General features: G+C 36.9%; 1 long non-coding RNA gene across 3 annotated transcripts in view; it reads left to right on the forward strand.

The window, feature by feature from the left end:
• LOC131087055 (uncharacterized) overlaps nt 1-26897 on the forward strand; it is a 430836-nt gene that overhangs the window by 116666 nt on the left and 287273 nt on the right. For all 3 annotated transcript variants that reach the window (XR_009114830.1, XR_009114831.1, XR_009114832.1), the window contains one exon: nt 9209-9259. This is a non-coding gene — a long non-coding RNA (uncharacterized LOC131087055). The remainder of the gene's footprint in view (nt 1-9208; nt 9260-26897) is intronic.

Here is a 26897-nt window from a genome sequence, read left to right on the forward strand (position 1 = left end):
TCTAAGTGGAGAAGGCTATGTAGGTATCTTATTGCTGTCTACAGCTACCTCATGGGAGGATCTGAAAAAGACAGAGACCTCGTCAACAACATAGTTTCTAAGAGCCAAAATCTTGTCAGGGAGATGCAGCGGCAGGATGGGAGACAGTGGCTAAAAGTTAGGATACAAAACATTTTCATTGAATAGAGGTTTTTAATTTTTTCCCCCATGAGAGTGATCACATACTGGAACAAGTTACCCTGCTTCCTTGTGGATATTTAGATCTTGACTGAGCCTTGTCTTTTTGACTCTTGCTTTGAGCAGGGCTTGTATGAGGTGACCTTCTGTGGTTTCCAACACAAATTATTCTCTGGTTCTGCTCTGTGCTAGATTTGGAGTTTCAAGAGAGCACATTAGTACATTCAAACCCTTTCAAGACTGTTTTGCAAATTCTCCTTCTATTATTTTAGACATGGGCCAGAATTTAGGGACCAGCTGAGGTGTGTGGGTTGTGCAGGCAGTGGTTCTGTAAATGCCCTAGAAGACAGACTTACATACTAAGGCCAAGTCTTAAGACTATCTGATAAGCTGGAGAATGGTGGAAGATGAGGGATGGAAAATGGGAGCAGACTCTATAAGCAGCACAGACATCACTGATCCTCCTGGGTCTGGCAGCCCCCTCAGAGGGAAGAGGATCCTCAGTGACAGCTCTGTCTGGTGACAGTCTGGCTATGTGAAGGAGGAAGCAGGGTGCAGTAGTCACAGGGATACAGTAAGCAGGCAGGAATGCCAGGAACCTTCCTGGAAGTTGTGTGGAGGGAAAGTCCTTTCTTAAAGACCTCTGGGAAGAGCATTTCATTTTCTCTTATGAGAGAATTTCCTTCCTTGTTACCAACATAGTTTGTAAGAGCCAAAATTATCTTCAGTGAGTGTTCATCTCATGTACCCAGCTGAGATAACTGGCAAACAGCTCAGCCACAAGAGGATATTATTGAAATGGGCTTGATTTATATTTTAAGGCTATTGGTGATGTCCAGGTCACAACTAGAATCTTCATTTTCTGCTGATAAGAGACTTGGGTGGGGTGATGGTGACACCATCACCCAAGAGACCTGCAGATGGTGACACCAAACTGACAGTCAGCTGACCCATCTATTCCCAGAGCAGCAAAGATGAGAGGAAAGGAAACCTGGAAATATTAGTAACAATAGGTTAGAAGTACTAGACTCAACCTCAAGTGCTAGTACTTCAACCTAGTACTAGTACCTCAATCTACTATTTACTCAACCTCAAGAAATCAGAAGTCCAGCTCTGATGACAACTCAGCAAACTCTTCTCCAAACCTTCTCCAGCTTTATTCCAAAGCACTGTGCTAGTTTTTCAGGTCTTCTGTAGATATAGGAATGGAGATATTTACCACTAAGCTCTTTGGTAGTTCATGTGTTTTCTGTTGTTCTTTGAGTTGAGGTACTGGCCTGATTTACTCTGCTGTGCAATAGTGCTGAAGCTTTTAACTAGGTAATGTGAAAATGACTGAGAAGACAAAGGCATTGTTTCTTCCACATTAGAAGAAGAACTACAACAATGTGGTGGTGCTAGAGAGTTCTGCTGTTATGCAGAGCTCTTTCACATGCACATAACTGCCATTGTTTTAAAGCTTCTGTATTTTAAACCTGTGTAATATACTTTCTAAACTGTCCAAAGTCAGTTGCACTTGTTTTTGCTGTGACTGCTTGATGATGCTGGTATTATCAGCCAAGCAACTTGCACTATTAGCTTCCTAGAAATAGGAAGACAAAGAATAGGGTACAAATCCTGTAGGCAAATACCTTCTGATGGCAGTGTTCAAGCTGAATCCTCAGTTCTTTGCTATAACAATCAGGATTTGGCCCTAGTTGCCCTCGGTATTAATCTTATCCTCTACCCACTAGGCATTACATGAGATGTAAATGATTTGGTTCCATTCATCAAATTCACAAGGTATGCCTATATCTGTGAAACAGATTTTTAGAAAAAATAGCAGAGTTCATAGTCTGTATAAAAAAAGGAAAAGCATCCATGTATTAGGCCATCAAGAGTCAAAAGCATAATTTGAAATGATAAACGTATCCATTTTAAGTTACACATTACTTTGCATAGTTAATATCACTATAATTAGTCATAGTTCCTGTAATTTATTGAAAAAGATGCTCAGCCCCTCTAGTGTACTACAGTGATGAATGTTGGAAGTGCAACTTTGGAAGCAGGAATCAAGCAAAATTAGTAACAGTTGGAGAATTAACATGTAAATCAATAATATCCTTTCTCTTGCGTCTTGAAAACTGAGGGCATACATCACATGCTACAAAACAAAAGGGAGGGCAGAAGTTAGAATTGTAACTTCTTTCACATTACTAGGTCTGGTTTTACTGCAAGAGCTGTGTAAAATAATTTCAAACATTACAGTAAATCTCTAGTAAATATTTAAACTATGTATAACTAGTCACGAATAAATTAAGCTGATTTTATGCATTCTCTCTAATTAGAAGGGCACAGCATTTGTTGAAATGTGATTAGTATTATTCATTAAGCAAAAAATTCTCATTTGTATCTTATTATCACTATTCTGCATAAACCAACACAATTTGTCATGAACTCCCTCATTTGCTGTATCCTCAAATAGCAGATTATGCTTATTTTTCATTTGGACAGTGGAAAATAAAGCCAGGTGTTTGGCAGCACCAGAGTGTTCAGGTGTAACTGTGCCAGTGATGGTACATTACTAGCAGCGTGGATGAAGAATGAGGCATGGAGAATCTTGGGACTGAGGTGCCTTGAGGCCCATCCCTTTTGAGTGGTCCTGCTGATGAGACAGGTGGTGTTGCATAGGACTGAAAAAAGAGAAACTTTTTTGTAAAGTCAGCCTTTCACCTTCAAGTGGAAATGCGAGGTGCTGCACTGTAATACTTGGATGTGCTCATGGCTCAAGTCTCTACGGTAGACATTTTTGTATTAAAGTTTTCTAAAGCTGAAAAATTCTAAAGCAACAGCAGTCTGTTGCTGCACAGAGGTCTCTGTCAGTGACAGTGTCAGTGCCTGAAAAGAAGTGGCACAATATTGCATGGGCAGTATTATGTATTTATATACATAAACATTTACATGTGACCTTGATTGTAGTATATTATGCAGGATAACTAATTCATTGTCTGCATATTCTTCCCCTTCCTTCCTCTCATCTCTTTTTAAGCTTTGAAGAACATCTCTTTACATATGTCATATTTAATTCTGCCCTCATTCACATGCATGTAAACCATCAGTAATACTGCTGGACTCTGTGGTGCTGAGGTAGTGGAACAGTGTAGCTGGCTTTCCACATCAGCTCTCTGGGGTTGTGGATTAAAAACTACATGAACCCTGAATGGGCACCGCAAGGTTTGGTTTCTTCTGACCTTGTCACTAACTGTGGTTATTTTTTGTCGTTAAGCTGGGATTCTAGGGGCAATGTTATCCAAAGGGATATATCCACCAACAGTGTTAGGGGCAAAAAGTACTGAAAAATTGCAAGGCATTGTTACTTCTTCATTGGATAGATGAAAACATTAAAGGAATTGTCTAGGCATTAGAACTGTTTTCCCTACAGCATATTTTGCACATCTGTGGGAATTTGGTTGTCAGGCAGTGGATTAAATTGTTTTAGGGCCTTTGATAAATACATGTAGGGATCAAGAACAGTTTTGGCTATATAGACAGCTTAGATCCAGCTTCTTTCGATGGCAGATTGCTTGAATTTTTCACTGTTTTCTTAAGATTAGATGATCTTGAGTGGCCCAGAAAGTTCTAGATGGCATAGTAAGGGGTATCCCTCCCAGTGAATGGTAGCATGAGAACCATGCTAAGACCTGTGTACTTATTCTTTACCATTCCTCTTTTTGCCTTTGGTGATAAAGTTGCTTATTTATCAAAATGGACTCTCACAAAAATTTTACATCGAATCTGACATCTGGTCCCACATTTGAAGCAAGGAAACAATGAGACAGCCTCGTCTCTGTTATGATACATAAATCTGTTGACAGTCTTGCAAGAAGTAAAACATGAAATTTTCATTCCAAGATAAAAGCAGAGGAAAGGTTATTTCCAACATAATCCAATAGCAGTGAAAAGTCCTATGCAGAGCAATAGTGTAAAGGAGGGACTTTGTATATGGTCATGCTAAAACTATGGAAGCATAGTTCCGGACTTAAACCCCACATATTGACACTTGAAAATTCATTAATATTATATATGTTTGCCATTGCTCATGTGTATCTTGTCTGAGTTCCTATGAGTAGTTTATTCCATTTTACTGAATATGTAATTGTGAATAACAAATCCAAACTATGAATAGCTTAAATAGCTAGTAAGAGAAACAATTACATTTTCTTTCTCTCTAACATGCAATTTTAATTTTCATAATTCTATAAAAACATATCCCCCACAATGCATGCCTGCCAGGAGGCCTGAAATCTGCAGGCTATGGCCTCTCAGGCTGTTTTCCAGTGACTCATTTTTAATTTTATAGAAGCATTATCTCTAGCTAGTAAATTAACAACAGCCTATAGTGCACACACACTGTCATCCATCTGCTTAAGGCTCTTGTCATTTGACACCAGTCTTGTATCCATAGACTTCATCTGGTATTCAAAAGCTATCAACCCTGCCTCCAAGATAGCCCACCTTCTGGCTCCAGGCTAGAGGAGTGACTCTCCATTTCCAAGTCTAATGAACACACAGCTATTAGCAGCTTTTCCATTAAGGATGTAGTCTTCTTAGAAAACAGACGTTGTTGGAGTTACTTGGATCCAGAACTGCATGGAAGAGTGTTCCTTAGGCAGCCTGACTTTTGTCAAGCAGAATATTCAATGTTACTCCCCCTTGCAGTATGTTGGACATTAGTGTTTATGCCACTGCATTTTGGGGAGTGGAGTGTATTAACAGATAAAATTCTTTCTATTATCTTTCAAATTATGGACAGCATTTCTAGGAAGTTTTGAAAAATGCATGTAATATCAAAAATCTCATGATTGGTATAAATCCCCCAGATGAGAGAAAGCCATGTACATTTATATATCCAACCATTGTATGGTTGGAGAGGAGCCTAGAAACTATTTTGCCGTTGCTAAATTTTCTTTTATTCCTAATTTGACTGCAAATGAGGTAATTTGTATTCTTGCAAATAATTTCTATGTGAACTGATGTCTTCTGTGAAGGAGTAGTAAGGATTTAACAGATTTGTGTATCCTGGACAAACTTCAGTCATCACAGGATAGAAGTTGTTGACAACACCTACTGCTCAGTCAAGGACAGGGAACTTAATCCAAGAGTAGTTGAAGAAAAAGGACTTGTCTTCTAGACTCAAAGGACGTAATTTTTTAGATTTGCTTTTCCAGATTATGATAGATGTAGTTGTCATGGACAACTGAGAAGAATTGACAGTAATCATAGGAAGTAGTTGTTAGGGATGAAACATGGGTGATACCAGCATTTGAAAAAATCCAGGAAGGCAGGGAAGGTAGTTTTTCCTGTTATTTTCCTTCGGCCCACAAGCTTGGAAAGTTCCATTGACTTCCATTTGTTTGTGATATTTTTGTCTGATAATCTATGCAGTGAAGAATTTATCTGCCTTGATGGGCTTTGTTTTCACTGTGTACCTCACAAAAAGCCTCTTTTATTCATGTGCTGTTCCACAGGGAGGTGATGACATGGTACTTGCAAGAATTAGAGCTCTGAAAGACACATGATTAACAGTAGTAACTTTGCTTTTGCTGACTGTGGCAAGTGCCCATACCACTGTAACACACAAATAATTATGCTTTAACTTATGATAGACCCAGAATGATATTCACATATGTTCAGCTGAGGAGTGAGGCTCAGAGAGAACCAAGAACCTTAAGAAAATCAGGCTATTGTGACCCTTGGTGTGAAAACAGTATAGCTGGATTTCTGTGGACTCCTGCTGATGACCTGTTTCATGTTTCACAAATATAAGGTCTTAACAGTCAGTCATTATTTTTCACTGAGTCATCTTTGAGAGAATCAGTCTTTAACTGGTATTTGTGAGACTTTTTTCCTTCCTTTTGAATAAAAAGGATCAGGTTGTTTTGAGAAATACGGTGATAAAAGTAATGTTAACTATATATATTACTTAATAACATTGCCAGTTACATGAACCATTTTCCTATCATTTTTATGGAGAATACAAGCAGTATCTTCAAAATACTTTCAAAAAAGATTCTTTAAAATTCTTGTATGTGCATCAAATGTGAAACTGCCCTAGATTAATAAAAATATGAGATTATATTTGATTATTATCTACTTGTTTTTATTTCTTTTGGGTAGTGTTTTATCAAATGTTGAACTTCAGTACATAGTGAGATAATTTAAAATAAACAGCCCCTTATGCTTAGTCTTTGTGATATGTAACGACATCATGAAATTAGAAGAGAAATGGCCGTCGATTTCTACTCTTAAAGAAAATAAGATTTGTATGTAAACAATTTAAAATAAATTGCTAATTTGCTTCCAATTATATAGAATATAAAGCATTAGTAATGGTAGCAAATTAGGCATTATTTTATTTATACATTATCAATCGGGAAAATTGGCCCTTCACCAAATGAAGTCTTCATTCTACAAGCATTTGGTTAATTCCTTACCTTTAGGCATTAATTAATCCTCCTGAAGTCAGGGAGACAAATTCTGTGATTGTGGCTTAACAGCCATAACTGTCTGCAGGTTTGGAAGTCAAACAAACTTAAACTCAGCCTGGAAATCATGCAGGAAAAATGCCATAAGGTGCCAAAGCAACGCTGGGATTGCAGTGCACTGTGCAATATTTCCTTGCCAAATTCACTGTGAATTTTTCAGACTTGGCTTTTGGTTGTGAAGGCCAACTAGTTTTCCAGTATTCTTTTCTAGGTAACCAGGCAGGTATTTATATCTTCATTTTACAAATGCCGGAAAGTGGCTTGCTGAAGGCTGCAAAGTCAAGATCCTGTTACTGGAATGAAGGTCAGGACAGAGAAGCTCTTGGTTCCTCGTTCTGCATTCAGTTCACACCAAAATGCCATTCTCCAAGAAAATTTGTGGAAATGTGTACATAAATTATAATTATAAACAGGTAACTTATAATAAATATGTAGCAGTATATATGCACTGGGGGACAATGAGTATTAGAGAAATAATCACTAATCCTGTCTCATGGTGGGCAAGACTCCTTATGGTGCTTTAGACTTTTGCCTTATTTATAGAATTAGAAGCTTAGTGATACATCCATTGCGTCCCTTCTGAAAAATACTCCAAAATTATACATTTGAATTGAGATACAATCCCTGAGTAAATGATATGTTTAGAGACATAGGTCAGACATGAAGCTGTACTTGGGGTCTCACCTGTTCTCTTTCAGTAAGAGTCACGTGAGATTCACACAGACTTGGATGATAAGTGATTTGAGAGGTAGATTGTTGACCCACTTTCAAATAACTTTGTTTTCAGCGTAGATGTGCCTGTTTTCCAAGCATTCTTAGGTGTTTGGACTCATGTAAATAAAAATTTAAAGCTACATGTTTCGATCTATAGCTTATTAAGCTATTTTCAGGTTTTCCTTATCAAAAACTCAAATTAGTTTCTTTGATTGTGTTTGAAATGCTGCAGTAATAGAGGACACTGAAGTAGGCCTTCTCTACCTGAAGTTTTATCCTTGTTGTAACAGAAAATTTATGCCTTTCAATCTCTTATTTAGGATCCTTTGTTGTCCATTTCTTTGCTGGAATCTTTAATAATTTTTGTAATCTGCAATATGTAGCTGAGGAGTGAAACAAGGCTGAGAAAACACTATTTGGAAACAATGGCTGGGTGCCCATGATTTCTGTGATGTTCAGGACAATATATCTGTATTTTAATCAGCTGGCTGTAAATGAAACAGCATGCCATTGTATGATTAATGAAAAGTGCTGGGTTCAGTTATGGTAATATATGTATGTTAGAGATTTAAACTGTTGTATGTAGCTATTCAAGTTTGCTACTAACATCAGCAGCATTGCACTGAGATTGGACCAGCTGTACAACCCTCAGTGAAAGGAAACTTTTTTATAAAATACTTTTATTCAGTGGGGGTACAATGAGACGCTGAAGTCAAGTGAGCATGATTTAACTTTAACGTCCTGCTATGTTTCCAGTTAACCATTAAGTTGTCATTTCCATAAACCCAAATTTTTGATAGGAAAAACAATTGCTGTAGACAGAAAAGGAGTCAGTCTGTACACAGATCAGTTCAATATGCAGGAGTTCTTGATGTGTTATAAGGCAGTGGCTTCCCAGCTCTTGGGGAAAATTGCAGTTTGATCAACTGCCAATAAGTGAGATCATACTCATATCTTTTTTATTTGTTTATTTTTAATTTGTGAGCAAAGACTGTGCTCATTAAAGTGAGGAACTCCACACTTCTTTTAGCCAAGTGTTACCATGTTCTATATAATAAATTGTGTACACTTCCATCCTTTTCAGTCATTCATCTAATTTTCCTTGGAATTGCATGAAATACTTCATTATTCAAGTATTTTTCCAATCTGTACTATTTATATTTCTGGTACAAACCTGCATTTGATTACACTCATATAGTAGATGCTTTGTCCTTTTTATGTGGGCATGTACTTGTTGTCCTTTTTTTGTTGTTTTGTTTTGCTTTGTTTTGACAGGTAACTCTAATTCATTTACTTGGTCAATCATTTAAGTTATTTTCTATATTTTGGGATTTATAATGACTTCAATGAATTTGAATTACTGTAGAACTTTACAGCTTTATGTTGTTTTCTGATCTTACCATAATGTAGAAAATATTTTCATTATCTATTTTTAGCAAAATAAGTAAATGTTTTTGGTTTCTTATTTGTTAATAATGACATGGCCTTTGTTTTTATTTTTCTAGTTTTGATGGATTAATTATTAAGTTTCTAAGGGAAGTACTGAGAAGATATGTTCTCTGTGGCAGATAGATACCAGTGTCTTAATGCCTTGGCCACAAGGCTAAGCAATATCAGATTGCTGAGGCCTGTGACAGTTGAAATATCCAGATTGTGTCTGTGAATGTTTTCACTTTTGAAAATGTAAACTTTTAGCATTAATGCTGCCATTACCAGAATGTTGCTGGCATTGCTTCTGTGTTAGAAGATAATTGCTGGACTCATTCCTGACATGTAACACTTCTTTTTTCCAGGGAGCTGGACTGACAAACACACAGAGCTCATTGCTGAACTACAGAAGTTGGGTAAGTTCTGTTACCTTCATCGATCTTGTGTGGCTTTCAAAATATGGACTGAGTTGATGGAGCAAGCATCTGTGTAGTTGACATTATTAGAGGAGTTTGTTCATTATACTTTGCACTGAGGTTGTTCCTATTCTTGTGTGCCTGGTAAGTTTGGTTTTTGATTGCTTTTTAGGCTTTTCAGATGACCTATATGGGGCTTCTTATTTTGATTTCTACTGACTAATACTGTGTTTTTTTAAGGTATTTCCTGCTTTGTCACTGTAAAAACATGTAAAATCCAACCTATCTTGGAGGACTATCACAGGCACTATGAACCACCTAACACTTCATAATAAATGCATTTCCCAGATATAGACTAAAGAATCTGTGGAGAGTCCTGGTGTATCTTACTTCTACCTAGATGGAGAGCTAATGCTGTAGACCTGGCCTATATCAAACAGAAAGAAAAAGCCTTACAGTGGGATCATTTCTTCACCCAGTCAAACACACATTCCCCACCTTTCTGTCCTTCATCCTTCATGGTTCTTCCTCTGTGTTGAAGATTATTCTATGCAGTGCCCCAAAAGCACTATTTTTCCCCTTAATCAAGTGCCACACTTTCTTCTGCCAGACAGTGCAGGAGTGTTAGTTGGGAACTTTGGTGGACTGCCAGCTCCATTTGTTGTATGGAGGGGGAGGAAATTCACACAAGTACCACCCTTTCCAAGGCTTTCATCCCCTACAGAATGTATTAACAAGTCTGAAAGCAGCTGTGCTTGCTCCTGCTGTAATAATGGTAGATTCAAAAAATGTAACCGTCCCTTCCCATGCCATGAGTTTCAGTCAAACTGCATAATTACAGGTCCTTTAGACTCCATCAAGAAGGAAAGTTCAAGAGCAAATCAAAAAAATTTAGAAATTAAAGAAAACCAAGTGACTGTCAATTGGACTTTCATTACTCCTTATTTTTAACAATAATGAAATTGCAAAGAATTAGGTTGAACACTTAAAACCCCCATGGAAGATGTTATGCACTGCATATGTTGTTGACTTAATGTGAAATACCTGTTTAAATCAGCTTTTTCTGTAGTTTCCTTGTCATAAGTCTTAATGTCAGCAACATCTGCAATGGAATTGCAATGCAAATCAGTGCAGATTATCACCAGTTAATAAAGAGTCAAAAGCATATTTTAGGTAGCCCATTTCTTCAGTTTATTTCTATGGTTAATCTACTCATATGTTTTCAATAAAACCTTACGTTAAACACAAAAGGTACGTACAGCATGATATGTGAATGATTTTGATTTTGGTATAGCATTTGGTTGTCCAAGACTAAGTCCTACAGTTTGGTCTCCTCTTCTGATCTGAACTCCAAATATTCTTTGCTTATTTAGCAGTGCTCTAAAGAAGGATTTGAACTCTCATTTTGACACAGATCTTGCAAGAGATGTACTCTTAACTTTATCTGCATCCCTAAAATCAACAAGGAAAATGGGAAATTATTCAATTCAGAGGATCATTCCTTAAGCATTATTCTCAGACAGAGTGGACATAATGGGGGAATCTTTCTTCTTAACTGGTCATTTTATGTCATGAAAAAGCAAAATTTCAATAATTTCAACTGGAAGTTTTTGGATGTACTACCGCCTCACTAAGCATGAATTGTAGTTTTCAGAATAATCTCAGAGATGTCCAGAAATCAAAAGAGAAGAAAAGGAAACCATATTCCCCAGCCCCAGAGGCAATTTTGAAAATACGATTCTAGTTATTATTGGATCTTATTATCTATACAAGGCTTCTGCCTTACCTTTGTTACCACAAGAAATACTTTTTATGAGAGTACTGTTTCTGAAGATATTTGTCCCTGATTGATTGCATTTGAGATGGTGACACTTCTCATTTCATGGAAATATTACTGTGCTTTGAACATGGAGCTTCAGAAGAGCCTCAGAGGTGAACGAAGAGCTGTCTAGGACCCCAAGAGCAGTGCTACAAGTTAGGTAGTGTTTAAATGGGGGAAGGATGGCCTGTCCCAGTCTGTCCAAGAGTTCCCCACGAGGCTGTTAGCTTTGTTTAGTCCTGATTTACAGATCAGCATTTGCTGTCACTCCTGCAGCCATGGTAGAAACAGACCTAGGAGTTTAACCTTTAGTTAGCACCAGCTTTTTTTCTTTGTGAGCCCTTGGAGCAGTCTCACAGTAAGTGCAAACACTTTGACTGAATATTGTAGAGACAAACAACCTGCTAATTTCAGGGAAGTGCTTTTAGGATCAGAATTCTTTGTAATAATTTGTTGGCCCAAACGACCTGATAGTCAAGGTTTTAAATCAGTGTAACTTTCCCCTCGTACCCAATTATAATTAGTTTTTAGTAATATAAGAATTACTAGTGAAATCAGTATTCATTGCAGTATATATTTGTAGTTTCTGGTATCTTCTGTTATTTGTATGTGAACAAATGGTGTATTTGGCCTTAGAGCAGCACAATGCCCCTGTGGTGCAGCTGCCTAAGTTGCACTAGGAGCACATGTATGTGGGGCATCCAGCTCTCCCAGGAGTCATAGGTGACACAAATGTGTTCCTCAGGGATATGTAATGGTATCATAATCCAACATCCTCCTGATTTAATGGGCATTTTGCTACATTCCACTTGCCCAAAATAGGAAGGCAAAGAACGACCAGACTGTGTTATTTTGTTTGTAAGTCTTTATCTCTGCCAGTGCATAGAAGTAGTCAGAGCTCAGTGGACTCTTTGTGAGCACTGAGTAGTCTGAATGTTTTGTAACTCAGTGGGAAATCAGAAGCAGCATTGCATAAGCGTTGACAATATGGAGCAAAATGCACTTAAATTAAAATCTAAAGAGGACCGGGGTGTTTCTTGCATACAGTAGGCCTAACCATTTCAGTGATGAATGTAAGCAGATTTCTGAGGTTCTGAATGCAAATTTAGGTGGAACCATTTGAATTCACAAAATAAATAAATAAATAACATATCCCCAAATGAAGCCCTGCTTGAAGGACTGAACATGCCAGTAGCAAGTTCTGCTTCAGACTTCAAGAGATAAAGTACGTTAGTGTGTATCTGTTAGTCTAATTTATTCAGTGTCATTGCTGTATCACAACCTTCTGTTTGATTTTCTTATAAACTAATAATTTCCTGAATGAACTAATACTGCCATAGACACTAGTACCTCTGCCTTGTAGAAGTTTTTTATTGTTGTGTATGCAACTAAATTGAAATATCTTTCACTTGAAATATTGACTTTAATATCTCATTTGAAAAATTCATGAAGCCTTTGATGTTAAATCCATACTCAATTTAGCCAAATGCCATTAGAATATGCAATATGCCTGAATACAGAGAGCATTATTGTCTGTGTTTCTGCAGAAGAATTACATTTTATGACTGTAACGTCAGGATCTTTTTTGGATTTGTTCATGAAGAAAAGAAAGAGAAAGGCAGCACATTAGAAGCAAAATGAAAAGTGGTATTGATTAGGCTCTCATTTACCCTCTCTTTGCTTGAATCCCTAAATGCATGGAAATAAGGGTTGTGCCAGAGCAAGTAACAATGCTCTGTAATGAATGGAAGAATCTTTAGAAAATTAGTGTAAACACGTATGATAGTGCACAGATGTTGCTCCTAGTAACTGTCATACATTTATTTTACATCTCCATTTACATACATCTCTTTATTTCCTAATAGTATCATAATAGAAACATGACAATAGTTAATGATTTCATAAAACATGGAATGTAAAGCTGACAGAGAGGTAGAACATTAATTGAAACCTATAGCTATAGTACATTAGAATTGCATCTCCTAAATGACTCCTGATAAAAATATCCTTCTTCTACAGAGAAAGACAAAGACAGGTAAAAAACTAGGCTTTCAACAAATTAATTTTTTTTCCAGTAAAACAGACTGGCAAATGTTGCAAAATCTCCTGAGTGCTAATAGAATCGTATTTGCCTTTAGTAATTTATGGGCACTTTTCCTCCCGCTATCGATCACAGTTGAAAAAAGTAAACTGCATTAACATTTTAGGCAATAATGGCTCCAGAAAATGTTTGATTTTTATCACTACCAAAACTGATGTCAAGAAACTTGGCTCTTCAGCAGAAGAGGGAGAGCTGAGTGCATCCAGCTTGTATTGTAGTGTGTTCATGCAAGTGCCCATATCTGACTGAACAAACTGGATGTTAATCAGTGTTTTGAGCTTGTCGTGTTATCCTAAAATATAAAAAGTAAGTTGATGGCACAAGTCAGGAGATTGCTGTGCGGCAGTGATGAGGTGTCCAAAGTACCTCGGGGTCTCTGAGGATTCCAGCGAGCGCTGCAGGGGCTGAGGGAGAGCTGCTCTCTGCCACCATCTCCTGGCCAGTGCCCGGGACACAAACTGCCTCTACTTCCTCTGCTGCTGGCTTTGCCAAGCTATTACCTCAACCGAGGGGACAGCCATAGCCACTTGAAGCAAGCTCATACTGGAAAAATAGCACATCTTAAAATTTCCAAAGGGAAACAGGACTCTAACAAGCTTATGTAGATGTATATTAAAGTGGATGGTACAAAATGCCAGACTAAGGGAGCTGAAAGCTCTGTGAATAAATCCAGAGCATTAGTGCCTGGGATTTTATGCCTGGAATAAAGGGAAAGTGTTTTGGTCAATGATGCTGACTCATGTTGTCAGATAGTCCTGATATGTTATACAGGTTGGTGACTGGAATTGAATTTCTGCAGAATATTTATATATTATGAGAAGAAACAGCTTCGTTTCAATAGTTAGTACTTTCAAAATGCCAATTTTTAGAGTTAACAGTGGAACTTACCTCTTTATTATTGGGAAGCAGTGCTGTAAGATAGATTGACTTTGAAAGTGAAATTATATTTGAAGTTTAAGATTTTAGGTTAGATTTCTGGTTTTACCATAGGCCTTTATCATTTGCAGAAATCTGTGATCTACAAAAGTGTGTTTAATGAAACTTCTTCTTACATTAGTGTTATTGTACATGATAACACAATAGATTGATACTTAGTTTCTGTATAATTAATTTTGACAACAATGAACACATGGAATTAGTGTACGAACTGAAACTGCAATCTTTCAAAATCCTTTCATTGCTCAGGTTATTCCATACTTTTATGTGTTTGGAGCAATGAAATTATATTGCTGTTTGGTCATATGTTAAATTAATTGTGACAAGTTAAAATAGATGTTAAAGTGAGCATCCTACAAATTAATTAACAATTGATTAGTACAGTTTTATAATTTTTCATTAGAAGAAGAATCATGTATATTCTGAGTACAAATGAAAGTTAAATATTTCCACATCCTAGAAGAAATTTTTTGAGTTGAAGATCATGTAAATGATATCTTTTTTTTATGTAGAACCAAATTAATATCCTTGCTTCTGTTTTAAACAACTGTGCAAACATTTCGTGGTGATCTAATACCCTAGTGCTTTTTCTTCAACTGAAAAAAGGAACATCAGAATCTCTGTGCCTCAAAAGATTATTTTTTACATTATGCCAAAAAAAAATTGAAATAGTCTAAAGTATGTATTAGGATGTAGCATATAGTTTATATGTGTACCACTGAATCTGATACAAGTGAATAAAAACTTATTAGAGAAATTCATTTGCCATGCCTGAAGCCTTTACAGTGAACAGTTTTACAGATCTCATTTTTCAGATCTGAATTTTATTTCAGAAGATTCGCAGTCTGCTGACTAATGAAGAATGGTGAGAAAGAGCACTAAAGTTGTATCAAAAAGAAAGTAACTTTCAACTGCAATTTAGAAATATCGCACAAATCAGCATGTGGCTCTACACCTGTGTGTATCAAACATGAAAACAAATTGCATCCTTTTTTTTGGATCACCTAGTCAATGGTGTTGAATTTCTGGCTTTTAGTTTCAACCAGGTAAGATAAGGTGGCCTGTTCAGCCCATGTTATTAAAGAAATTGGTTCACCTATTTGATTTCATGTCATTGTAGTTCCAACCATTCATTTATTCAATAAACAGTTTGGTATGTTCTGAGAAATAATGAATATTGATTAAAAAATCAATCACTTATTAAGAAACAGGGAAATTGTTTATCCAATCAATTTTAATTTTTGATTTGTTATTTATATTTTCCAATTTAATCCACCCCTCCCTTAGGCTCCCAAACTACCAAGGAAATCAGGAGGAAGGGCAGAGTGATGCTGGCAGCAACTGTGTAAAGAACACAGAACCTAATGCATTCATTTCAGATTAGACTGATGGAAATAGGCCATAATAAAGGAGACTGTGATTGAGAACTGTGGATACATTACCTCATGCACCTTTGGCCATTGCACCGAAACTTTAACTTTTAATGCAATTTATGAGGCTCTCTGCTTCCTAGGTATTACATCACTTAACTCTGACACTGTCAAAACACAATAGTTACAAAAATATTGCAGGTTTTCATCTAATCTGGCAGCGATTCTGAGCATGGAGGCTGAATGCACAAGGTAGTGAGGGAGACATGTACAAGTGCTCTGGAGCATTTATCCATTCTCTTGATGAGACCTAAGCCCTGAACAGAGGTGCAGAATATCCCTTTTTGCAAGGGAACAGAGAAACCAACTGATCCATTTCATCTGAATGTGTGCACTGATTCTAGTTTCATTGTTCATTGCACTATTGAGAAAAACTGCTTTGATACATACAGGCAATAGACAAATATTCCTCCATCACTGATGAATAGTTTAGTCTCTTTGGGCTTTTTGTGTGGAAGTTGGAAAAAATTTGTCTTTGAATTTGCCTGAGTGAGGAATCTTCCCTCCCCCCATCACATGTGACCAAATGTAGTTCTCCTTTTTAATGACACAGAGGTGTGCTAGTCTCTTCATATTTAAAGTTGGTATTAACTATGCTTTGCTTACCTGATGTTCTCTCATACCTGACTTCATGGCAGAATACTGTTTTTTTAAGGAAAAAGGAAATAGACTTGTAAAGAATGGGGTAGATATTTTATGGATTGCAAGTTTTTTTTAAAGGACTTTTTAATGGGGAAGGATGTGGAAACGCTACTTGCAATCTGTCACACTGCTTTTGTGGGCCTTGAGCTGGTAAATATAAACTCACCTTCTTGTGAATAGATGAAAAGTGAGAATGCATGAGTCAAAGGCAAGGGCTATGTGGTCTGAGATCTACAAGGGAAGGAGGTGGCTTCTGTGGAGAGTATCCTACATAGGAAGGAGATTCAGTCCCTGTGTGTATTTCAGCCTCTGTGGAAACCCAAGGCTCTGAGGTGTGATTAGCAGTGTTAAGTAATCCAACTTTGTTCACATTAATTGTGTTGTTAGTCTTTCAAGTATGGGAGAGTAAGGGAAGAACTAATTATTTTTTTTTCTCCAATAAACAAGCATATTATATGGGAGTTGAGAGTTCAGGTTGTACATAAAAGCAAAACTACTACTGTTACCTGGCTTGTGTAGTCCTCCTGCCTTTGAAAATTCTGTGGGAAATTTAACTGGCCATGTTTATGATCAGTCTTATGGGCAGCTCTTAAAGTTGGCTTTATCCGTTATATTTCCTGGCATTCTGCTTGTTGATGACCTCACTTTCTTACTTTCCTCCTAATTTGTATCTTTCATCAGTTTTTAAGGCAGATGAGGTATCCCTTGCCTTTCATTTCACTTAATGTTCATTCACAAAAGAACTGTGATCTGCTCTGTGATTGAAATAAAACCCCCCATGTATTAAAATGTAATTTTAATATTTAAAACATAGAGATTGTAGTGCAAGAAACCATGACTCAGTTGAAGCTAAGTACAACATTTATGTAAATGTTTAAAAATACTGAAAGATAGCAATATTTTGTTTTGCAGTTTGGGGATGTACACAACAAACTTCCCCAAGATGTCTCATGGATCCAGTTCTACTCTCTGATGATATAGCAGCAGATATCAATAAAATATTTTTGGCTGACACCAGTTGAGAAGAGTTTGCAGGCATTCAGAAGATTTAGTTTAGAATTTTAAAGATCTTGTTAAACACTGGGGGAAAAAGACCCCAGGGTTTAATTACAAAATGCATGATCAGAACCCTTTAAACTCTGGGAAAAAATTACCCCTGAAGTGTTAGACCTGAGATTCAATACTCTGCCTGAGTTTTGGTCAAGATAAGGACTTTGAAACAGAGCAATAAGCTCCCTTGAAACTTCTGGATTTACCTAGCTAAGAACAGACTGAGGGGTGAATATTGTAAGTTCTAAATGAATGCTATGAATAGGATTGTTCCCTATGTTCACTAAGTGCAGGGCAAGATCTTCCTGTGTGTAGAAAAAGAAATTTGTATTACAGAACAGGGAAGAAGCAATCTTTCATTCTATGATGCTAACTGGGAGATGGGAACAGCCATTTTAGGAGGCTGTGTAATTGTAGTAATTTTTAAGAAACAGGTAATACAGAAATATATAGCTTATTCCTTAGTTATATTAGACCCTTCTTGAAAATGCAAAGCTGCCCTGGTTGGCATACTGAGATTCTTTTCCTCCCTTCCCTGATAGCATTCCTTGATTAATTTAACATCTCCCAGATTAAGTCTCTGAATAAGAAATGGTTAAATAATTTGGAGACTAGCAATTACTACTACTACTCATCATTTTTTGTTTCATTCATTTCATTGCATTCCTGTATTTGGGGACAGATGTATACCCGGCATAAATGAACAGATCTGAGTATCTGATGAGGGAAGCTAAGATATAATGCCAGTTTGGTGCAGAGTTAGATTTAGGTGTTTCTGTGTGTTTATCATCACACTAATGATGTGAAAAGTAGGATGCAAACATCCAGACATTATTCCACGAAACCTTTATCTCCTGTAGATGGGATCACAGCAAAAAAAAACAGAATCAGTATTGGTTCTACCAAAAGTTTCTTCTGATGTCACCTCTGAGTAATCATTAAACATTCAGGAAGAGTAAGACAGTGCTGAATTGCTTCACACATCTGAAAAATGAACTGCATTTGGTGTAATACATTGAAAGAGACCACGGGACTGTTGCACAGCACCTTGACTTTCCAAAGAATAGGTACTTCTGTAAGTAACCATGAAAATAGATACAGAGATGAAGTTTCTTTAAGCTTTGAGACAGAGTAGATTAGCAAATTTGCAGAAGATTTTGATTAACTTGGAGCAGCAGTAAGCTTTATTTAAAGGTGAAGCCCAAACACTGTATATGTTTGCAGTTCATGGCTAGTTAAATGTAGTTGCATTACATTACCACAAAACAAATGGAACAGCCTGGAGTAATGTGTCCACTGTGTTTATGTTAAAGGAAGGCCTAAGTTTGAACTGAAAGTCTTGTAGGAAAGAGATGATGATTCATTTTCCAGGGCAATTGTTCTTTTGAAAAACTTACATATATGTTCATACTTCTCTGTCATGACTCTGCCAATAGTTCTGGAAGGGGTTTTCCTGCAAGGGCTCCCATGGGCAGTGCAGAATAGTCCTGTTGCAGCCACTCCTGAGTGTAAGCAGAGGCCTGTTCTGTTAAAGCATCAGGTTAAGGTGTAGTATAGTTAAGGGATGCTATGATGATTTTGAATAATTTTAAGAAGTTATTTATGTTAAATTCTTCAAGAAATGTGAAGAGCTTGTAAGAAAATACATTTTTAATTAGTGACCAACCTTGATTCACTGGGGCCCTGTGTGTCAGTCCCTCTGTACGAAAGGACTCTAGACCCCTCAATGTGTTGACTGGTTGTGAATTGTTGTGGTTTGTCATATTTTCTGCATTTTTCTAATCTTCTCAGTATTAATGGAATTGCATCCCCTTTTGCTTGACAGCAAAGACAAACATCAAGCTGTCCAGAAGATAGAGTGCCATTTTATTCCTCTTTTGAAATTCTTGATGGGATGGGCTCAACATCAGCAAACACTCAAGAAAAAACCTCCTGACCCTCCAATTATTCTTGCTGACATTTTTATAATAATTTCCTTTTCAAGAAATACTGAGTCCTTTGTGTCAGAACAAAAAAAACCCAAAAAACCAAAACAAAACAAAAACCAAAAAACCCAACAAAACCCCCTTAAACTTTATTTAATTATTATTTTGTCAGAACTCGAATTCTACAGAAGTCCTAATTTAAAGTAAATTAGTGCTCAGAATGTTATCTTTGCCCCACTACAATTCTTAAAATTTAAGCAGAGTATATTATACTAGAATCATTATGTTAAAATGGCTGTTTATGATTGTTTTAAACCAAATGGTTTGAACCAGCTTTATTCCCAGTTTAGCATTAAATATCATCCACACTGTTGCTGTGTAATTGAGGCTACACATTTTAGAATGTTCCTTATGTGTACAGAATGGAGAAAAATCATATTACCATGTTATTCAACATGAAAAGCTATAAAAGCCTGCAATTCAAATATGCATTCTTGAGACAATTGAATTAACAGAGTTAGATTAAAATATAAATGAACTTGTTAAGTAATATTTTATTTTCAAAACCCATTCCCTCTTTATATTATTTATACAGTTGGCATGTTTGACCAAGAGAATTGATATATTGTCCTCAATAGGGTAAATATCCACTGTGATTACTCATTTAATTGCCAGAGCCATCTTTCTCCTTTCAAATACAGCAGTATTTAAGAAAAGAAGTCCATTATTGTTTCTCCAACTACTGTGCTGTATCCATAAGATGAGCCTGTCCTTCCGTTTCTGTGTGAAACCATAAAGCTCATACTCTGTGCCCACAGTAACTTTTTGCAAGTACAGTGTGTTAAGCCACCCTCTCCCTCTGTGCCTGTGCCCTGTTAGACAGGAGGTTGCCAGGCCTTGCTGACACCTGCTAACACCAAGCTGTGCACAGTGGATTCTTTGGAGTTCATGGCTGAGTATTCTGATAACAAGATAAAAATAATGCATGGTGTTAAAAACATCAGAGGCTCAATTTAAATGGATGGAAAGGATAGTGTTTATTCACATTCCGAGGCACAAAACTGCATATGTTCAGTACACACTTTGGGTGCTTAATAAGCTCAAGTCCCAATGAATTGGTTCTTGACAGTTATGAATGGTAGACTGGCTGCATTAAAGCAATGAGGGAGCTAACAGCAGGTTTGCAACTGGACTTGAATAAATCATCAACCAAACATATAATGGCATTGTAACAGTAGGCCAAAACCTCTCCAGCCATGTGATTGCTAGTTGCCAGGAGACCATGAATCTTGGGTATTCTGAAAATATTGAAATAATTTTAGCTGTCTCAAATTTATAGAATCTCTGGAAAAATATAATACATTTAAATATATTAAAAGATAACTGCTTTGTCAAGGTACATGTAAAGCTTTTTGAAAAAATATGGCTTTTTAACTAAAACCATTTTTTTGCACATTGATTTGCTTTCTTTTGTATGATTTATAATGTATTTGGAAAGAATATTTGCAAAATGTGATGTAGTATTTAAAATCTTGACTGTAGTAACTCTGTACCTCTCATGAACACATGAAAAATTATTGTTGGCCTCTTCTTAGGTGTCCATCCAGCCATCCTTTTTTCTTACATGGGTAACTTTGCCCTTTAAAGAAAGGGGTCCAGTGGAAGTCAAATGCACTGCTTTTGTGTTTAAATTTAATTGCATTAACAAGCCTTAAGAAACTGAAATCTTATACTATGTTTGCAATTATGCTTCCTGCAAAAATTATGTGAGCAGTAGAAGCAGTGCATCAAGTCCAGTCTTTTTTGTCCCCTTCTTCAGAAGGAATTTAGCCAGATGTGTATTTGTGCCATCCACAGATGCAATGTATACAAGATAGGCCTCATTTACAGTGGGATTTTTAGGCTGTCTTCTAGTTTTGTGAATTGAATGTTGAACTTATTGACTTGGATTGCACAGACAGATATTTACTCTGATGTGGCCAAGAGGGCAGAGTCAGAATGACTCTTGATGGGTGGCCCATCTGCCCACAAGCCATCTCCTGCACCAGCAGCCTTCAGTGCTCACCACCAGAACTTGCTGCGCAGCTGGGGTGAGTGTGGGAGACCTCAGAGACTGTTCAGAGCAGCTGAAAGATGGAGTTTCTTCTTTTCTCATTCTGCCACAGATTTTCTTTTCATGACTTTAGGCAGTTGCTTAGTTTTCCTGGTAATAGAGAAGACTTCCCTTTCTCACAAGAGTCAGGAGAAAGAGTGATTCGCTGATTGTAAGGCTGTTGTATTTTGTGATTAAAAGGCCAATTAGTTGTTAACTTACACTAAAAGAAATAACAGGAAAAAAATATGATGATTTATGAATTTATAAATTCATGGTGTATTTAAATTCTGCCTTAAATAGATGTAATGAATATACCAATGACAGTCCTTTTGTAAACCAAAATATACAGACATAAAAATTTCTTTCAACACAATATACTTTTGCAAGAGTTCAATCAACTGAGCTTTTTATATATTTTTTTATAAGAATTCCCTTTCTGTAAGACAGCAACATCATGGAATAGGCACTAAGCAAAGCCTGGGAGAGAGAAATGGAGTGAGTGAAAACTAAGGGCATGTGAAGAACAGTCACTATCCAGCAACAGCAGCAAAACAGTTTCAATTTTCTGGATTATTAATTCAAATTCACACGCACATGCCAGTTAAAATTAAAGGCCTTTTTTTACGGCTCTAGTTTAAATTAAAGATTATATTCTGCTCCACAAGTCTGAATTAAATAGCTTATTTTGCACACCAAGCTCTCATTTTAAAGCTAATAAAGAAAAGACATAGCATGTACGTGCAAGCTTAAGACAGGAAGGGTCTAAATTACTACACCTGTTTCACTTGGGAGCTACTTTATTAGTGTTACAAAACTTGGCTTTCAATTTGGCAGTCAGAAGCACATTTAGAACAAGCATTTCTTTGTTTTGACAGAAAGGCTATGGTAAATGAATGACGTTTGAGCAAGGTGTGAAATGTGAAGGTACAAAATTAACTGGTAAGATAATTACTGTTCTAATTCTGCATAAACAAGCATTTTGAAAATCATTAATAGTTCAGGGAAATAACGTTAGTGATTAAATAAGGTGGTTTGCATCACTGAGCACAACTAAGCTGCTTTAATTACATTTGAAAGCAAGGGAAAGTAGCTAATTAAAATTAGCACAGGGTTCCTGAATGACCAGCATTGCATTGTTGCCCTAACCTGTTTAATTGCTTGTTTATTAATAATATGTCTTTATTTTCCCCTCTTCTGCATTTAGCAAAATTATTAAGCAAGCTAAAATGTGTAAAGAGAATCTATATATACTTATCAGAATAGGCAATGCAGATCTAACCCAGGGAATTACTTCCAAAGTGACCCAACATAATTCAAAAGTTGTAACTTTTCTTCATATTAATAATGTTTTCTTCCTGAGTCACATTCTTATGTCAATCACGTCCATGAAGAAGAAAAATGGTCTTTGGCATAATTGCTGAATTGCAGCATTTTGTAGCTTTATTTGCTTTATTTTTAAAATCGCTTGAATCACTAGCTCAAATATAGGTAATAAATCTAAGAAAAATCAATAATAAATTATGGAAAACATGAGCAAAAATATAATCTAAATTAGAAGAAAGCTTTGTATTGTCTCAGCCATTTTTTAACCCAGCTTGTGCTACATTTACCAGCTGCAATAGGTAGATCTGTTCTGAGAAAAGACAAAACTCAGTATCCCAAGGTTTCCAGCATATTTGTCCTTCAGTTAAGGAACATCTGTATGAGACACCTGACTTTCTCTTACTAGTCCCTTGTGTTTTTTTAAGTTATATTTTATTAGCATAAGCCTATAGGAAATAGTTGGGAGAGGTGTTAATCTACTCACTTGAAGCAAATATACAGTATAATACAATGAAGACAACTAAAAATAGAGTAAAATGCTAATTTATTTTTTCATATTTAGCCATAATCAAGTCAAGTTAAAGCAGACATGATGTTTTCCACGTTGATTTAGTATTTATAGTGTACCTCTGATGTGAAAGGCTCAGATGCATAATAATTTACATACATATACATTTTAAACAGTAAAAATTCATAAAAATGTGAAGTTCTATATGGAAAGGTAGCAGATCCCCATGAAAGCAAGTTAAATCATGAGAATTATGCTTATGGAACTGATAAGCAATTAAAATAAGGAGTTAATTTTAACTTCATGAATAGTAGAGAATATTCAGCAGACAGTACATACATTATTTTATAGGTGCATATTTTTATGAACAAAGAGGAGGATTCTGCTCTGTATTATAGGATGGTAAAGAAAGATCCAAGTCACAGATTTCAGTGAGATTTTTCTGCTTCCAGTTTACACAAACTATGTGATTAACATTTTGAGCAATAGCATATGGCACCAATAAGTGAAGGTTGTAGAGCGATAGTATTGGTGGACAGTGGTATAATGTCACCATTCCTGTGATTGTTGTGTCAAAGGGATACATGGCAACTTTTTTAGTAATCAATGTGGTGTATAATTAATGGTGGCATTTCTTTGTGTTCTGGCAATGGATAAATAGAATTTTGGTATTCTTTTTTAATTGCAATAATCCCTGGCTTTTGTTAGGACATGGTCATCAAAATTATGATTAAAACCTTACATTAACCTTTCCATAACCTATTTCCTCAAATTTGTAGCTATAAAATTGTAGAAGCCACAACCCCCCACTATATAAAGAAGAGAGTAGCAACATTTATCAGACATTACTCTCATTATTCTCTGCTTTGGGGAGTTTGTGTTATTAAAGTATCTAAATAGGCCAAAATCCTTTAGTTGTTTAACTCTGAAATATCCTGGAGTTGCAGTTGTAAGTGCTCTTAATCCTATTTATAGAAATAATCCCACTCACTTGCTCAAGGCACAGAGGAAACAGACTTGAACTAAGGTCTAGTACATCCACATCTAATGCTGTTACTGCTGACCAAAATTGTCCTTCTTCTGCAAGCCTTGATTTCCTTTTGTCCTCAGTGAGGACATGAGAGCATACTACAGCAAAAAGCGATCCCTTTGTAGAATAATTTATTCCTCTGACATGTGCTAGCACTAGAAATACATTGGGATTGAATTTTACTGATATGGAGAAAGGGCCAATCGTAAAATGTGATGGGACCCTGCAGGAGCTTTCAACCAATCAGATGTTTGCTTATAATCTAATAGAGGCAGAGCAAGAAATATTTGAAATAAGATGTTACTGACTGATCTAGTGCCAGATTTGCTTCTGGTATTTAGTGAGGTAAGCAAAATACTTCCAGCATATACTGGAAGCCTTGTATGGTGCAACATGCTGCTAGGTGCTTGTAGCCTTTTATTTTGTGGAAGCTGAGATTTACAGGGCACCAGGGATTCGACTGTACGTTACGTATTTATAATGCCAATTAAAAATTAGAATGAAAGTCAAATAACTCCTATATTTATAACCATAAACAATTAATATATTTGTAACCATAAGCAATTATAACCATAAATAATTGTGTGGCATCTACCTTTACTTAGCATTAATGAAGAACATGATCATCTTGTAGGACATCCCGACAGGGGAGTCACAAGAACTTGGTCGAGAGCATTGGCAGCAACTGTGATCTGATTAACTGTGGCATTTCACTGTGTTATGGCAATAATGTTAAAGCCATGTGTTGAGAGGGTTTAATTGTTAGAACTGCCATTCTCATGCCCCATTCCTTTATCATGGTCACTGCAATCATGACTGAAACCTGTCATTAACCTTCCTCAGTTTAATTCAATGCTTTGAGCTAATAGCATTAAAACATGAGATGTACTAAATGTTTGTGCTGTTTTACACAGTGAAGTGCCCCACCTCCCTCCTCTCTGTAGTTGGGGGAAAAGGTACAGCACTCACTGGCTTGTTGAAAGAATGTTTTAAAGGCATGATTTTGGGCACTCTGAAGAGGCAAGCTTTCTGTCTAAGTGGGATTTTGCCCCTTTTACAAGATGATAAGCAATGACAGACTGAGTTTTGTGCTGATGAAGGGCGTAAAAAGGGCAAAACAATGTGCCACATATACTAAAGCTAGGTGAGAGATTAAATAAAAATTAATTGGAGCACACAACATCAAAAAGAGGTGAAAAACTCAATCTGATGGGATAAGCAAGTACCTGTATCATCCTAACACCAACAAATGACACAAAACACCTTAAAAAGGCAGGCTCTGTGCAGCCAGTGACCTGCAAAGAAGTGGAAATTTGGAGAGAGATAAGCAAAATCTTGAATAGCAGTTTTTATAGGAAATAGAGGTCAAATAAACAAATGTGCTTCTTGTATCAACCAGTTTAGACTGGTCAAATGTCAGTAGAGTAAGTGGCATCTCGTGGTCTTCATTGCTCCTTGTGGTAAAATACTTTCTAGGTCATGTAGCTGATAATCTGAGTGCCCTGTAGTAAAGTGTGAGCATAAATAATCTGCCACTGGCCAATTTTTGCCAGTATTCTTAGCAGCTTTAGTCCAGACTTCAGATCTTCCAAAGAAGCAGTAATGATGATGTAGGAGATGATTCATTGCCAGGTGGGCAAGGGAGGTGATTGTACTTCTCTGCTCTGTGCTGCAACTTCCTCACCTCAAGTTCTGGGGGCAGTTTTGGGCATCATGTTATAAGAAGACAATAAAGCAATTAGAGAGGGTCCAAAGGAGAGCAACAAAGATGGTGAAGGGCATTGAGGGGAAGCTGTGAGGAGCAGCTGAGGGCACTGGGTCTGTTCAGCCTGGAGGAGACTGAGGGCAGAGCTCACTGCAGTCACAACTTCCTCGTGAGAGTAGGAGGAGGGCAGGCACTGACCAGTGACAGGATTGGGGAAGAAGCATGAGGATGTGTTATGGGAGGTTTAGGTTGGATATCAGGAAAAGGTTCTTCACCCAGAGGGTGGTTGGACACTGGAACAGGCTCCCCAGGGCAGTGGTCACAGCCCCAGCTGGGCAGAGTTCAAGAAGCCTTTGGACAAAAGGTCCATGGATCTCAGGTGCATGGTGGGATTCTTGGGGCTTCCCTGTGCAGAGCCAGCTGGACTTTGATGATCCTTGTGGATTCCTTCCAGCTCAGAATAATCTATGATTCTATGCCTCTATTTGTTTCCAGAAAATGGGAAGCAAAAATCTGGAGGTTATTTTTTCTTTTAATCTTTAGGAGTTTCGCAATATATTGCAGGTCCAAAGTGCAGTAATATATGACATATTCTGAAACAATGCTGCAACTGTATTTCGAATAAATATCATCTACTTCTGATCTAACCATATTTCAAATGAATGCATTCTACTTCTGATCTAGAGGAAAAAAAGCACATAAATAAAATAGCTCAGTACAGTCCTGTTTATCTATGGTGAAGGTGACAGTGAAAGACAAGAATCTGTAGAGTCTTTTGGACGTGGTGGCTAATTAATGTAAAGCATATGGTTATATGCAATGTCAGGAGTATATTGTGTACAAATGCTCGTGTCAAATCAACAGCCAGCTGATAAAGAGCCAGCAGCCTATAGCTGCCTCTCCTTCTCCCAGATGCAGACAGGACTATATCAACCTGTGATTTCAGATCTGCAGAAATAAGAGGTAATATTGGCTGTCCACAACTGGAAAGAATAGCATGTATTCTAGGTAAGGCAAGTGAGTATGAATCACTTGTGGAATTCTGTTCCTTAGTTTGGCAACCAAGTTAGTACT

This window comes from Melospiza georgiana, chromosome 9 (genome assembly GCF_028018845.1).
Source record: "Melospiza georgiana isolate bMelGeo1 chromosome 9, bMelGeo1.pri, whole genome shotgun sequence".
Taxonomy (NCBI): Eukaryota; Metazoa; Chordata; class Aves; order Passeriformes; family Passerellidae; genus Melospiza; species Melospiza georgiana.